This window comes from Rhipicephalus sanguineus, chromosome 3, assembly GCF_013339695.2.
Source record: "Rhipicephalus sanguineus isolate Rsan-2018 chromosome 3, BIME_Rsan_1.4, whole genome shotgun sequence".
In the NCBI taxonomy this organism is placed as follows: domain Eukaryota; kingdom Metazoa; phylum Arthropoda; class Arachnida; order Ixodida; family Ixodidae; genus Rhipicephalus; species Rhipicephalus sanguineus.
In genome coordinates, this window is record NC_051178.1 from 6754222 (window position 1) to 6769619 (window position 15398).

Consider the following 15398-nt stretch of genomic DNA (forward strand, 5'->3'; position numbering starts at 1 on the left):
TGACACTCTGGCAAAGCATAGAATTGTGATTGCTGCACCTCAGGCTCGACAAAATTGATTTGTTTTTCACGCAAGAAAAAAATGTTTTTTTAGGTTGCCATATTAGTACAGCATTCTTGTGGCATCTTTAGTGCAAAATGAATCCTTCGGTAACTATGCCCTGTATGAAAGGTCGAGTTTCTGTTCAACAAAGTTGGCCATATAATAAAGCAAAGTGCCGCTTTACCAACTTCACTATAATGAAATTTAACTGCACAGTGTACAAATGAAATGGGATTAAATCATTTTTATTTTTAGCGTGCATACTCGAGAGTGACATCATCGAGCGACATGGCGTCTGCAAATTTCGACATAAAGCACAGTTCTGTTTCACTCAGGGAATTTTTGCAAAAACACTAAGGGAAAACCTGGAAAACTCCGGAATTTAGACATGCCAACTTGGTAAAACCCTATTGTGACATCACTATTAGACTATAGTTCCTGTAGAGCCATCATCACCATCAGCCTGACTTTAGGGCAGAGGCATGTCCGATGTTCCGCCAGTAAATCCGGTCCTCTGCGGCCACGTTGTATGCGCAAGTTTCTAAATCTCACCTGTTCACCTAACTTCATGTCTGCCTCTAGCGCGTTTGCCTTTTCTTGCATTCTAGACTGTTTCTTTTATTGACCAGTGGTTATCTTGCTTAAGCGCTACATGTCCTGTCCGTGCCTACTTATCCTTCCGGATTTCGACTAAGATGTCCTTAACACTCGTTTGTTTCCTGACCCTGTCTGCTCCCTTAAGGTCACACCTATCATTTTCGTTTCCGTTGCTCACTGCGTCGTCGTCAAAGTGATATGCAAGAAGCCAATTAATGAGTTTACGCTGAGGGGGAAAATACAGGAATTCAGGTTCTCGCTGCAGAACAGGTACTCGGCTCTAACCCCGGAAAACGGCCTTAGCGTTGACGCAATGAACGGTAATCTAACGAGTGTCATTACCTAGTGTGCAATAGAAGTTGGAAGCACAGTCATTAGTCTCGAAGAGCTCGCCACTGGCGAGCTCTTCGAGGCGACGAAAAACATCAGTTAAGAAATGTCAAAGCCCCCGCAGGGGCGTCTGTGGAAGCAGGCGTTTGGTGTGTAGCGACACCACGGACCCGAGCTAACGGGGGGGGGGGTTTCGACCCCCTCCCACGCCTAGCCATGCGTGGCTTTGCCGTGTCCGGGGAAAAGGGGATCCTGGGGGTTGAGCCGACGCCGGGTCATTGGACCTTTAAGGCCCCCCGGCAGAGGCAACACACTCATTTGGCCCCGGCTTCACGCAGACGGCACCCCCGGGCTGACCCACCCTGGGGGAAATCGGCAGTCACCTCTTCCTATCCTGCTCTACCATCTTCGCCTTTCTCTCGCGCTTTTGATCTGTCCTGTGCCCTTTTTCTTCTGTTACTTCCTTTTTTCATGGTGGCTAGGGTTAACAGTGCGTGACCAGTCTTCCTTGGCTGGTCTCGTACGGTTATAGTAGTTATGTATGGCCAGTGCTATAAATACACTCCCTGGTTGGGCTCCAAGGTGGGCGGCCAGCATGACTACCGAACATTACTTTTTTTTATGGAAAAACATCCCACTTCCCAAAAAACTGATCGGCTCCGAAAGCGGAACCGCACCGAAGTAACGAAAGAGTTCATGTCTAAATGCAACAATTTCACCATGTTCTTTGTCATCACTTCAAAAAGTACAACACCGATGCAGGACATATCACCTTTTCCGATCGCCAAAGCCATCAAAGAATGCATCAACGGAGACTACGATGCTAGGAAAACTAATTCCGGTGACCTTTTGATAGAAGTCCGTAACGAGCAACAAAGCAACAATATTAGGAAACTAAACAAAATCGGTGATCATGACGTATCTGTCCCACCACACCGGTCACTAAACCATGCCAAGGGCGTGATCTCCGACAATGATCTTGTAAAATGCACCGATGCAGAAATTGCCGAAGCCTTAGCTGATCAAGGAGTGCTCTCCGCTCACAACATAATGATCAGAAGAGAAGGAAAGGAAATCAGAACAAGGCATGTAGTACTGACGTTCGCGAGCACAACCCTCCCATCTGCGGTACAAGCCGCCTACCTACATCTCAAAGACCCTATGTGCCAAACCCACGACGGTGCTTCCGGTGCCAGCGGTATGGCCATGGGTCACAGGCGTACCGAGGAAAAGCGACGTGCGTGAAGTGCGGTCTCACCGACCACATCGATGATGAGTGCACAAACGAGCTTCGGTGCATTAACTGCGAGGGCCCACATGCTGCATATTCCCGGACCTGTCCTGTATGGAAAAAGGAAAAACAAGTAAACACATTGAAAGTACAAGACAACATTTCATACGCCGAAGCGAGAAAACGAGTAGAGTTCGCCCAGAAGGGCTCCTACAGCCAAGCCGTACAGCGAGGGCGGGTACCGCAAATGGTGTCGGTCAGCACTCAGGTCCAACTGCAGGACCTAGTGTCGGCCCTGCAGCCCTCACGTAGAGAGTCTGAAGGTACTCAACAAGCACCTTCCACTCGAGGTCTGGAAGCCCCCGCTGCTGCTGGTACCATCCAGCGTAGCGTAGGGGCTACGCAGACCTCGTTAACGCTGTCGAAGGGAAGGCTCCCTCCAAAGAAGCCAACACTCTCGCAGAGCAGCTCCAACGATGAACGCCTTTGCGGCGCTGACTAGATGGAAGTCTGCCCTGCAGACACAGAGGAGGTTGCTGCGGGCAGCAAACCTCCAAGACCACCGGTCGTGCCTCCAATTCCCCCTTTTAGGGAAAAAGGGGCCCGACATCCGGTCAGTGCGCCGGGAAAGGGCACATGACCAGTTTTAGTCTTTCTTGCAAAATCTGTGACGTGTTTCTTGTCACCCTCATTTACAGTTTTACCCACATCACCTCAATAATCCAGCGATTCTTTAGTTTTTATCATGACGTTTTTAATACACTGGAATTGTAGAGGCCTCATACACAGCTTGGGGGACATTAAAGATATTATGCAGAACTTTTCGCATATAGCACTGTGCCTACAAGAAACGAATCTAGGCCCAAAAAACAGCAATTTTTTAAAAGATTTTACGGTTGTTTGAAAGGACCGTGAGAACGCAAGTCGACTACCAGGGGGAGTGGCCATAATCGTGCAAGGTGGCACTACCACCCGTGAAATCAAGTTAAATACCTCTCTCGAAGCTGTAGCGGTTACAGTTTTATCTCATAAAACCATCTCCAGTTGTTCAGTTTACATCCCACCTCATGAAGATATAACTCTTCGACAACTTCATGACCTCGCAGCGCAGCTGCCTGAACCATACCTTTTAGTCGGTGATTTTAATGCTCACTGTACACTCTGGGGCAGTCAGAAAACAGACAACAGAGGTCAAGTTATTGAAGATTTTGTCCTATCAACCAGTATATGTCTTTTAAACTCAGGTTCACCTACATATTTTTCGCCTGCATCACGAAAGTCTAGCTGTCTCGATTTAGCCTTTTGCTCGCCTTGTGTTTTTAGTGATTTTAAATGGGAGGTCCTATACACCTCATACGGAAGTGATCACATGCCTGCCATCCACCTTTCCTACCATCAGATCTACACCACGCCGCTGGAGGCTAGAACGCGCGGACTGGCCTCTATTTAAGAAAACCGCTAATCTCGAGGACATACTGACGTCTGCAATGAGCATTGACGAAATGAACGAAAAAATCACAGCAGCCCTGGTAACAGCGGCAGAAATAGCAATACCACAATAGTCGACCATTGTGCGAAAGAAGGTGAATCCTTGGTGGACGCCTGAGTGCACACAGGCAAAGAAACAACAAAATAAAGCATGGAGTATCCTGAGGAGGTACCCTACCTACGGAAATCTCATAAGTTTCAAACAGGCTAAGGCTAAAGCGCGATATGTCCGCAGACAGGCAGAAAAGGCGTCATGGCAAAAATATGTGTCCTCCATCAACAGCTCGGTCACATCGAAAAAGTTATGGGATCGTCTGAAGAAGTTTAGGGGAGACTACTCACCGTATACCATCCCTTTACTCACAGCCTGAGGCATACAAACTACACTACAAGAACAAGTAGATATACTAGGCCAACGCATTTATAATACCTCAAGTTCAGCCAACTACTCAGATGCTTTCCTTAAATACAAACCGTCCGCAGAAAAACAGAGGCTGCGTATCACAGGATCCTCACATGAACCCTTCAATGCTCCAATAACACTACACGAGTTAAACAGAGTACTTTCTTCAGACAAAAAAACGGCAGTTGGCGAAGACCGAATTCATTATTCAATGCGTGCCCATCTCTCACATGCCTCTATGAGTGCTCTACTAGAATTTTTCAACAAAATATGGGACAGTGGCGCATTACCAATATCATGGAAAAATGCAATCATTATACCTTTCCTGAAAGCCGGGAAAGCATTCGCAAACAGCTACAGGCCAATCGCCCTCACAAGCTGCTTAGCAAAGTCCTATGAAAGTGTCTTAAATACAAGGCTGACTTTCACTCTCGAAACAAAACATCTACTTGACCAGTGCGGTTACAAAAAGAATTGTTCAACAACAGACCATCTTGTCCGATTAGAACATGAAATAAGGAACGCCCTTTTGCATAAACAACACTGCCTTACAGTCTTCTTTGATCTCAGAAGGCGCACGACACTACATGGAGATTCGGTATATTGAGAGATCTGGCAGATCTGGGGATCCGCGGTCAAATGCTCAAATGTCTAGCTGACTTTTTGTCAAATCGAATTTTCCAAGTCCGCCTTGGAACAACGTTTTCACTTGTGTTCATCCAAGAAAACGGGGTGCCTCAGGGATGCGTACTGAGCACAACCTTGTTCGTGGTAAAAATGAACTCTATAAATAGAATAATACCCCCCTCTGTCATGCATTCATTATATGTCGATGATCTTCAAATCTCGTACCGGGGATCAAACATGGTTACCTGCGAACGACAAGTTCAAATCTCATTAAATAAACTGACACAATGGGCGACCGAAAAAGGTTTCTTTTCTCTGCTGAAAAAACTGTTGCAGTGGTCTTCTCCCAAAAAAAGGGGCTTACACCCCGACCCTGTTCTAAAGATGCACCGATCTATCCTACCAGTTAAAAAAGAGCACAAGTTCTTGGGGGTTATGTTTGACAGGAAGCTAAACTTCATATGCCACATACAAACTTTGAAAACTAAAGCAACTAAGGCACTGAATGTGCGTAAAGTTTTGTCACGGAAACGATGGGGTTCAGACCGGGAATGTCTTCTGCACATATACCGATCATTAATACGCAGCAAAATAGACTATGGATGTGTAGTATATGGTTCAGGCAGACAATCATACCTCAGAAAAATAGATCCAGTGCATAACCTTGGTCTACGCTTGGCAACCGGCGCGTACAGAACATCCCCTGTTCTCAGTCGGTACGCTGAAACAAACGAGCCATCCCTGAAAGAAGAAGAACACAACTCATGGCGACCTACGTGCTCAGAGTTCGATCATTACCAGGACATATATGCAACGATATCGTTAATCACTGCAACACTAGAATACACTATGAAAATAAGCCGCAAGCCATTAAACCCCTAATACTTCGGTACGAAGAAAAGTGTCGCGATTACAGTATCCCACAAGAAGCACTTAATGTAGCCGAAAAGCCATCTAGATTACCTCCTTGGTGCGACTTCGCACGGTTTCTGGACTTTTCTTTGACTCACCTCAAAAAACAAGACACCCCGCACGAGCACATAAGACAAGAGTTTTAATCAGTACAAGAAACATACAGCGGCCACAGTGAATTTTACACAGGTGGTTCAAAAACACATGAATACGTGGGATGCGGCATCGTGTCAAGATCGCGGGAACAGACCATAAGACTCCCACAATGCGTTTCAGTTTTTACAGCTGAAAGTTACGCCCTGTGGACAGCTATGCGAAATGTGATAACAGACAAACACAAGAAAGCAGTCATCTACACAGATTCCTTAAGTGCCCTCAAAGCCCTCAACTTCAGATCTCAGCAAGAACCTCTCATTGGCGACATTCTACACACACTTTTACACGTAAATCCGAACCACTCAATCCGTTTTTGTTGGGTCCCAAGTCATGTTGGGATCCCAGGAAACGAAAAGGCAGACAGGTGCGCGGCTAATGCCAAACGTGCAACTCTATCAAATATAAAGGTACCTTTGAAGGATGGGCTTCGCACCATTCGCGGAGCTCTGAATGACAAATGGCAGACCCAGTGGAACACAAACTACACTAATAAGCTACGCCTCAATAAACCGGTATTAGGACAGTGGAAAAGCTGCCATCACCAAGATCGCTTCATCGAGGTCATCCTAGCTAGACTTCGAATAGGACACACACACCTCACGCACAGTCACCTACTTACAAAAGAAGCACAGCCCACATACGAAAATTGTAACACTCCTCTCACAGTTTTGCACATTCTAATTACATGTCCACATTACGAAATACTGCGACAGAAACACTTCAGTCAATTATACAAGACCCATACCCCTTTACACCCATCATTAATGCTTGGAGACGACCCACTAGTGCCTCTCACAAATGTCATGAAGTTTCTAGACGACATAGGATATCTGAACAAACTTTAAATAACGCGGATTCATCCTTACACCTAGCCCCTTAACACCTTGCTCTTGGCGCAGCATAGCTCAAGTAGCTTTTGCGCCAATAAAACCCAAACAAACAAACAAACAAACAAAAAATGTCAAAGCATGAAAGCCTCAAACACCACAGACAAAGTAGAACTTGCAGCGCTTTTGAAGTTACTCAATAGGCGCAATGTAGCCGATATAAGAAGGTATAATATGGACAGCCCTTACAAAAATAGATTTAGTCTACAGACTGCCTAAATCGACTTTTGTAATTGAGAAGTGAACATGCAAACGGACGAAGACTGAAAGCGGTGAAAACTTCAGACAGGAAAAAACAAGATTTATGCTATATTGAGGGACCAAAAAGGTAATGGCACGGGTGCCAGTTCGCCTAGCGCGAAGCAGAGAAGGACGAAGCCTTAAGGCAGACGCCGCCTCTGCCCGTGCGCCTTCGGCGTTCCGGACCCGCCATCCAAGGAAAGGCGTGCCCGCTTCCTCGGCCATGGAACCCGTCTACCTGCCACCACACCAAGCACAGTTCGGGAGCGGCGTCTGTGCCTCCGCGGTGCCTCATAACCTCCCGGTGGTGTAACGGCGTACGGGGACGGCGTCGAGGCCTCCTCGGCAGCCCAACTTACCTTCACCGGCGTCGCGATGCCATTTCACGTCAGAATCAGAATCAGAATCATTTTTATTTCAACATCACATTTTGACAAATACAGATGTTGAGGGCCGTGAGCTAAAAGCCTCAAAACGGCTTGACGAGGCCCACGGTCCCATGAACTTGGCACCGACAGAAAAGCAACATGTACACAGAACAGCAACAAATATACTGTCTTCCTTTTACCCCCACGAATACAAAGAAAACAAACATAAAAGAAACACATTAATTAATTGTTACATAAAAATACGCATGTTTTCACATAAAGTAATGCAATTGTACATGAGAAATGCATCTTAACATGAAATGTAACAATATTTTATTACATTGCAGCACGCAGAATGTAAACTTGCTGTAGAACATATGTTGTCATAATACGCACAAAAATTAGAAGTTTATAATGGATAAAAAATTGCAATCAAAACAATCAAAACGCCAAAAGCGAAATGTTTGTAAACGAAATGTTTGTAAGCTTATTTCTCGTGAGCAAGGAAAGAGAAGCGCACACGCTAATGAGAATTGTTTAAATGGTATGGCAATAAGTAGCATAACATCTGTTTACCATAGTTAGTTCGTGTTCGCGGCAGTACCTATTCTTCAGTAAGGCGAGTCATGCGTAGCTTTTTATTTTCTTTTAGACAAGAAAGGTTGCGTAAGAAATTGTTCTTCTTAGCGACACCGGCGTGATAGCGTTTAGATAGCATTTTTTCGTATAGTGATGGAAGCGGAACTAGGTTCAATTGAAGAAAGAGTGGTTCAGTGTGACTGTTATGTGGCGCGTTCATGATAGCACGGATCGCTTTTTTCTGGATTATGTGAAGATTTTTTCTGGATTATGTGACGTCAAGATGCCACACGGGCTCCTCCACTCTGGGAACGCGCTTACCGCTTCCAATGGCATGCATCCCGTGAACAGGAGTCTGTCATCACATCAAGCCTTCAATGGACGCCGTCTACGCGTCCTAGACCATGGATTGTACCACCGTGAGTACCAGAGCCGCTGTATCATCCGCAGATGCCGGCCTTGTTTCTCTATGCGGATCACCCGACAGCGCCGTGGAGCTAATGCATACCATAATATTTAAAGCAGCGCAAAAGACGGGACGAATGGCAAGAAGTTGACACACGAACGCTTACTCGCAACTGGCAGGTTTCTTGGCGGAACAAAGAAAAAGAAAACATACAGAAGGTGACTCAAATGATCTGTGCAATCGCTGCCACGTGGGGAGCATGATAACATGCCCAAAGGCAAGAAAAACCAAAATAACCAAGGAACAACGATAGCTAAACAGACTTCCGTCTTAATACCAGATAGTCAGTAACAAGGTATGCCAACAAAAACCAAAAAACCAATAACCACAAAACCCAAAAGCATCTATCTACCCCGCCTCCAAAAAACTAATTTCGGTTCTCGACAGCGCCACTGAAGGAGAGCTGATGCTGTCGCGAACCGAAATTAGTGTTTGGAGGCGGGGTAGATAGACATGCCTTCCCCATGTCCTCCCTTCGTGACCGAGATCGCAAAAAGCACCGTCGGGATAGTGTAGCTGTGTCCTGCATCACCTGCACAGCCAGCTTCGCAGAATGCGCCGCGACAGACAACGACACATGCCGCAAGGTGGGCTTCGCGGTCGAGAACCTCATCTTTGCGACGCGATCCACCTGATGAGCTTCCTTGCCCGAGACCAACACCGCGTCCGACCCACTGAAGTTCATGACTGGGGTCCCCAGCTCATCATCCATTTGGCACGCGGAGGCGCTGGCTTACTCGGCGATGACGCCAGTGCTATCTCAGAGAACAATAAACGAAGGACAAGGCACCACTCATGTTTACCCACCATCGAGCGGACTGCGTTGGCACTCCTGCTCCAACGCAGCGGAAAGCGGCCCCCAGTCTCGCCTTCGCTGGGACACATCCAGGTGCCAGCTCCTGTTGTGTTTCAGAGCTAGACCACCGGTGAAGGAACTGGAAAAGCGTCTGGCAACCGTCACCGCTAACGCAACCGATAAGGCCGACATAATAATAGACTTGCTACTAGAGCCGAGGTCTACTGATGGTTCGAATCGTGATGTAAGCTCCCATGACCTGGACAGCTCTGCGACGCTCGACATTCTGGTGGACCTAAACGCGATTTTGCCGCTGAAGCCTGCCAATGAGCTCACCGTTGTTGCTGACTTCATCTTCCTTCACCCTGAGATTTCACAGCCGCCTACCTTACGGCGCAAAGGACTCCCGACAGCACATTCAGAACTTCGACGGGACAGTCGTCAGAGGCACCTTCGCCCCGCGCCGAATAGTCACTGCTACCCGTCAGTTGCCCCTTCTGCCGCGCACGTTGAGTCGCAGCGTCGGCGTGTTTTTCTCGTGTTGGCGCTGGCTGCGGCATCCAAGTGACCAAGCCCTTGACTACCAAAGAACACACTGGTGATATCCAGTTCCCGGAAGGCACCACCCCCAAATGGCCTCCGGCGTTTGCCGCGCCATCGCCTTCTCCCGTCTCTCAATCCCATCCACATTGCAAGCGCTCCCGAGATAACCTCACACACGCACGAGTGGAAATAATCTCGGGAGCGCTTGCAATGTGGATGGGATTGAGAGACGGGAGAAGGCGATGGCGCGGCAAACACACTTCATCGCACAGCCCGGCGAACAATCTACAAGCACTCACAATTCATACAAAATACATGAATACAAAATCCATTGAGAAAATTCTTAAATTTAACACAAAAATTCTAAGACTACCCTATTGAAAATTCATCCACCATGAGGAATGGCGGATGCCACCATCCACCATTATGGTGGATTGTGGCGCTGGAAGATGGTGGCACGTGGTGTATGCTGGATGCTGGCGTATGATGGACGCTGGAGAATGACGGAGCGTAAAACGGCTCTACAGCGTCGGCACCATCGTGCCTAGCCGTCACACATAAATAATTGTATAGAAGGCGATGTAGAAAGCACTAGTAAAAAAAAGGAAAAAAAAACAGTATGCAAAAAAAAACTTCCGCCACCGGAGTCGAACGTCCGACCTGCGGATCCCGAGCTGAGCACTTTACCACTACGCCACGCTGGCACTTGCTTAGCGACTTGCAAAATGACTAATCAACATACTAATACACCGTTTGCCTTCAGCTTTGTATGTCTCATACTGGAGACAGACGCGATCTTCACATCCTACTAAAATTTGCGTAGTTAGTAAACGCAAACAAACTGCTGCCGGTAACGAATGGAACGTCGATAATGGCAACAGCGCTAACTTTCTTTTAGAATTCACAACGTAACTCCAAAGAAATATCTCAAGTGGAGCGAGGAGCGCGAGTATAGTCAACCGGACGTTACTGCGAAGTTTAATAGCCGTTTCTCACTTTTTCCAAAGTGCGACATGTACAGAGGCTTTCTGTCGACTCTAATCTCATTCGATAAATACGCGCGTACAATTGATTGAGTATTGTGATGTTTTTTTTTTTTCGCGCAATGTACAGCGCAGCCGTGCCAGCGCACTGATCTGACGCTTTATCAGTAGCTACAACTGCATAACAGCTGGGTCAAAACAAGTGCAGTGTGCGGGAAAAATATGCCATCATATTGGTTCAGTAAGGCGTGCGAATTGACAAGTCTATGTTCTCGCATACGTGTCAGAGAAGCGCCGGCGAGAGCGACCGGAGGCGGTTGGTGACCGGAGGCGTTTGCTGGAATCGCGTCGCATCTATGCTCATCGCTTCTTGTGCGGACACCATACACAAAAAAATGCTTCATTTAGGTTAGCCGATGCCACAGGTGTGCTGTAAAGTCATTCGTACTCACCGGAATCGTGTATACTGAAACCAGAAGCGCCGATAACACGTAGACAGACTCGGTCGCTACGCTATGCCTAAACTTTGGTGGCAATCATGGTGGTAGAATGTGATGTTTGTAGTCATACTTGGTGGGGTTTATCTCGATGCAGGCCGAAGGTAAAAGAATGTGCATTTTAGCTTGCATGCATTTTCACTATTACCTTAAAGTGCCGCTGAGGTAAGTGAGCGTGCAAGAATTGCCAGAGTTGCGTTTCAAGCGTGGCGGTATCAAGCGGAGGCTGTTTTCTGGTCTTCCCGCTGGAAGGACTCATTTACTTCTCGGCAAATGCGCGGCGATGTAAAACAGTTACTGTCACTGTTCACACCAACACTTCTAGACTTGTAAACATCAAAATGCAGCAGCACATCGCGGATGTAAACCTGATATCATCATCATCAGCCTGTCTAAGCCCAATGCAGGGCAAAGGACTCTCCCATGTTCCACCAATCAACCCGGTCCTGTGCTTTCTGCTGCCACGTAATACCTGCAAACTTCTTAATCTCATCTACCCACCTAATTTTCTGTCTCCCCCTCACGCGTTTGCCACCTCTTGGAATCCAGTCAGTTACCCTTAATGACCACCGGTTATCCTGCCGACGTGCTACGTGCCCGGCCCATATCCATTTCTTCTTCTTGATTTCAACTATGATGTCCTTAACCCCAGTTTGTTCCCTGACCCACACTGCTCTCTTCCTGTCTCTTAAGGTTACACCTATCATTTTCCTTTCCATCGCTCGCTGCGTCGTCCTCAATTTAAGTTGAACCCTCTTTGTAAGTATCCAGGTTTCTGCTCCGTAGGTAAGTACCGGTAAGATGCAGCTGTTATATACTTATCTGTTATCTGTTAGCTGTTATAACCTGATAGTACGTGCGTAAATTGTAAACATTCACGGCTGCTGTGCTCCAGAAAACTTGTGGCGGTTATTGGCGCCACATGAATAAAAAAATAGTGCTGGAAAGCTTAATAATCGGTGTTGGCTTCTTTGAACTGCATATATTTGTGCACATTCAAGAGGAAAACATTAGAACTGACAGCGACTTCACATGTATGCAACTGCAAAAAAAAAAAACATGTATGCAACTGCAATGCCTATGTTTATGTACTATGTTTATTTACTGCAATGCCAATGTTTATGTATTAGTGCTTATAATGCTGGGTACTTCTTGTGTTATTCTTGCATTCCTGTTATATGTTTCGGTGTATTGATAGTGTAATTATGTATTTTTTGTGTATTTCTTGTGTTTCATGTAATTCTAGTATTCTTGTAATATCATGCGGTGTATTTATAGTTTAATTCCGGTGTATTTCTTGTTTTTCCCGTTTTGTCACTGCCTGAAAAATGGGCAATGGACCCTGTGAAGCCTTGCTGGATTTTAGTTCATTGTCCACGACATCGCTTGTATGTTGAAATAAATTTGATTTGATTTGATTTGAGTTGATAATGTCACGTTCACTTCCATCATGCCACCGTCATCCATCATGCTTCCATCCTGCCAGTGTCATCCAGCTTGTTCACCAAGTCATCTGCCTGTTTTGTTATCACTTATTTCAGTGGCCGATGAAACACTGGGCTTTTGTTAATGGGGATTAACTAAGTTTAATAAGCGTTGGTGTACAAAAAATTCCGCAGATCCCACGTACCGTAGGAATCGATGATATGCGAAGCATGCGCGTGGTGGTGACTGTGGCGTAATTTTTTACATTGAGCGAAACGTTACGGAATGACGCTAGAGAAATGTGGAAGTGGTATACGCACACTCATATGTTGAAGAGTTGTATATGTGTTATATAACCAGTTGTTTACAGCTGCGTAACGATGCCAACAGAAACATGGTAGTTACCAACACCAGATGCGGTAAGCTGATATGTAGTGCGTATACTCTTCAATACTGGAAGCACGAATCCGAATAAGACAAAGAAGGAACACAGATGCGCATGACAGGCGTTACTCGTAACTAAGCTTCATTCAGGGAAGTTTCCCTAGCTATATACACATCCGAGTGGCACGCGCAGGCGCACTGCACGTACGTTACAGTCACTGTGCAGTTGTTACGGTTATGCTTATACTTGTCCGTTATGAAGGAGAACACACGCACGTATGGAGAACGAACACACGCACGCACGCACGAACCCGTGTGCATGTGTGGAAGGGGTTCTTGACAGTTCTTGAAGATGGTCAACGTCACCGTGATCAGTGAGCCCCAGCAGCTGGACCGGATTTACTATTCGGATTCGTTCGTGATCGCGGCTACGAGTGGTCCATGTGCAGTGAATTGCGAGGTATAGTACAGCTGGTGGAAATTCTTGATGCCTCTTACGATGAAATGGTCTATGATGCTTCCTGTCCTGGACATGGCAGCGAGGTCTTTTGATTCCCTGTCCTCATGAAAGCCGTCTTTCACGCTGTATAAGGAGCAGGCGTTGTTGTGTCTTGATAAATCATGTTAGTGTCACCGGTAATGATGAGAGGTCTTGTTCTCTCGGCAGACTTATTTTAGGAAATTTTGATCCCGGTTTTTGCGTAATCCACGTGGTAGAATACGAGTAGATGATAGTTGAGCGTCTTCCAGGGCTGTTCTGTCTTCAGCTTCCTCACTATCCTTGCGTCCACCGCGGTGGTGTAGCGGTTACGGTGCTCGACTGCTGACCCGAAGGTCGTGGGTTCGATCCCGGTCGCGGCGGTCGAATTTCAATGTAGGCAAAATGTAGATGCCCGTGTACTGTGCGATCTCGGTACGCGTTAAAGAATACCAGATGGTCAAAATTTCCGAAGCCCTTCGCTACGGCGTCCCTCATATTTATATCGTGGATTTGGCACATAAAACCCCAAAAATTATTATTATTATCGCTTTGCTTGCGTGTCAATGTGTGTGTGTATGTTCGCCGTTACTGTTGCCTGTTGCGGCTCCACTCACCTATGCTGCCGTTGCTGCTCGCGCGTGTGCTCCGCCGCCCCCTGCCGCCTACCAAGCTACTGGCAGAGTTTACCCGTCTCAGCCACTACCCAGCACCTCCACCAATTCAAACGAGGGTGTGTTAAACGTACGAGTCGCGACAACTGGACACCGGTTTTACTCCGACAAGGACTAACTATCAGCACAGGTAGCGATCGCTCGTCGTCGTCCTTGTCTTCTCCCTAGGGCAAGCCGCATGTCCACTACCTTCATTACAGTTGGTTGAAACTCTGTATCACCTGTGACACATACCCGCAAAACATGAACTCTTGTATGCGGGTATGTGCCACACGTGACTGAGAGAAAGGGTTTCGTGACGTACGCGACAGGTATTTTGAGTTATTCATGTCATGACCAGTGGATCGTGTTCGTCGTACACTCATCCCCTGCTACGCCAATTTTGGTATATTACAAATTATGGAGATGACCTGGAGATCGCCCGGACGGAGGCGGCTAGATAGATAGATAGATAGATAGATAGATAGATAGATAGATAGATAGATAGATAGATAGATAGATAGATAGATAGATAGATAGATAGATAGATAGATAGATACGTAGATAGAAACGGCCAAAGTGCCTGAGGTTCGCTAAGAAATGCTTCGCATTTAAAATAGGTGTGGCTACATGGAGGTAGGAATGCAGAGTGGAGAGTTCTGAGGCGGGGGAGCAGCCCGCGATCTGGAGGGCCAGACGCAACTTGATACCGCGCGGAGTTCATAGAGGAGGAGGAGGAGGAGGAAATAAACAAAGAAGGAGGAAGCGGTGAATCCCGAAGGAGCGTGCGGCTTGCGTAAGACACTGCACGCGATGGTTGCGCCATCTCTGGATTCTTCTTGTAACATCCTTCCTTTTTAGGGGCGAAGCTCCTTAAAGCGGCACCCGTTCGTCCCTCGTAGTCGTAGTGCGTAACCAGTCGTAACGCTAGTACCAGATCTTGACCTCCAAGGTGGTGCCGGTGGGAGATTTTTCCTGTGCGTTGTTGAACAATAAAAAGTTCGCAGCGTGCGCGTTAGCTAAAAGCCGAATTCTTCTGTCTCTCATTCACCATTAGCAGCCATTGGCATGTTCCAGTAGGAAACGTTAGTAGATGTAGAAGTGTAAGTGTTAGCTAAAAGCCGACTTCTTCTATCTCTCATTCCCATTAGCAGCCATTGTTTACCTCCAAGGTAGTACCTGGTGAGATTTCTCCTGTGCGTGATTAAACAATAAAAATTTAGTTCAAAGCGCCGTTGATTGATGAAATAAACCAACGAAAGACGCCAGATGTTTTCTAAAAGCAAAACGAAAGAACGCCAGATGTTTCTAAA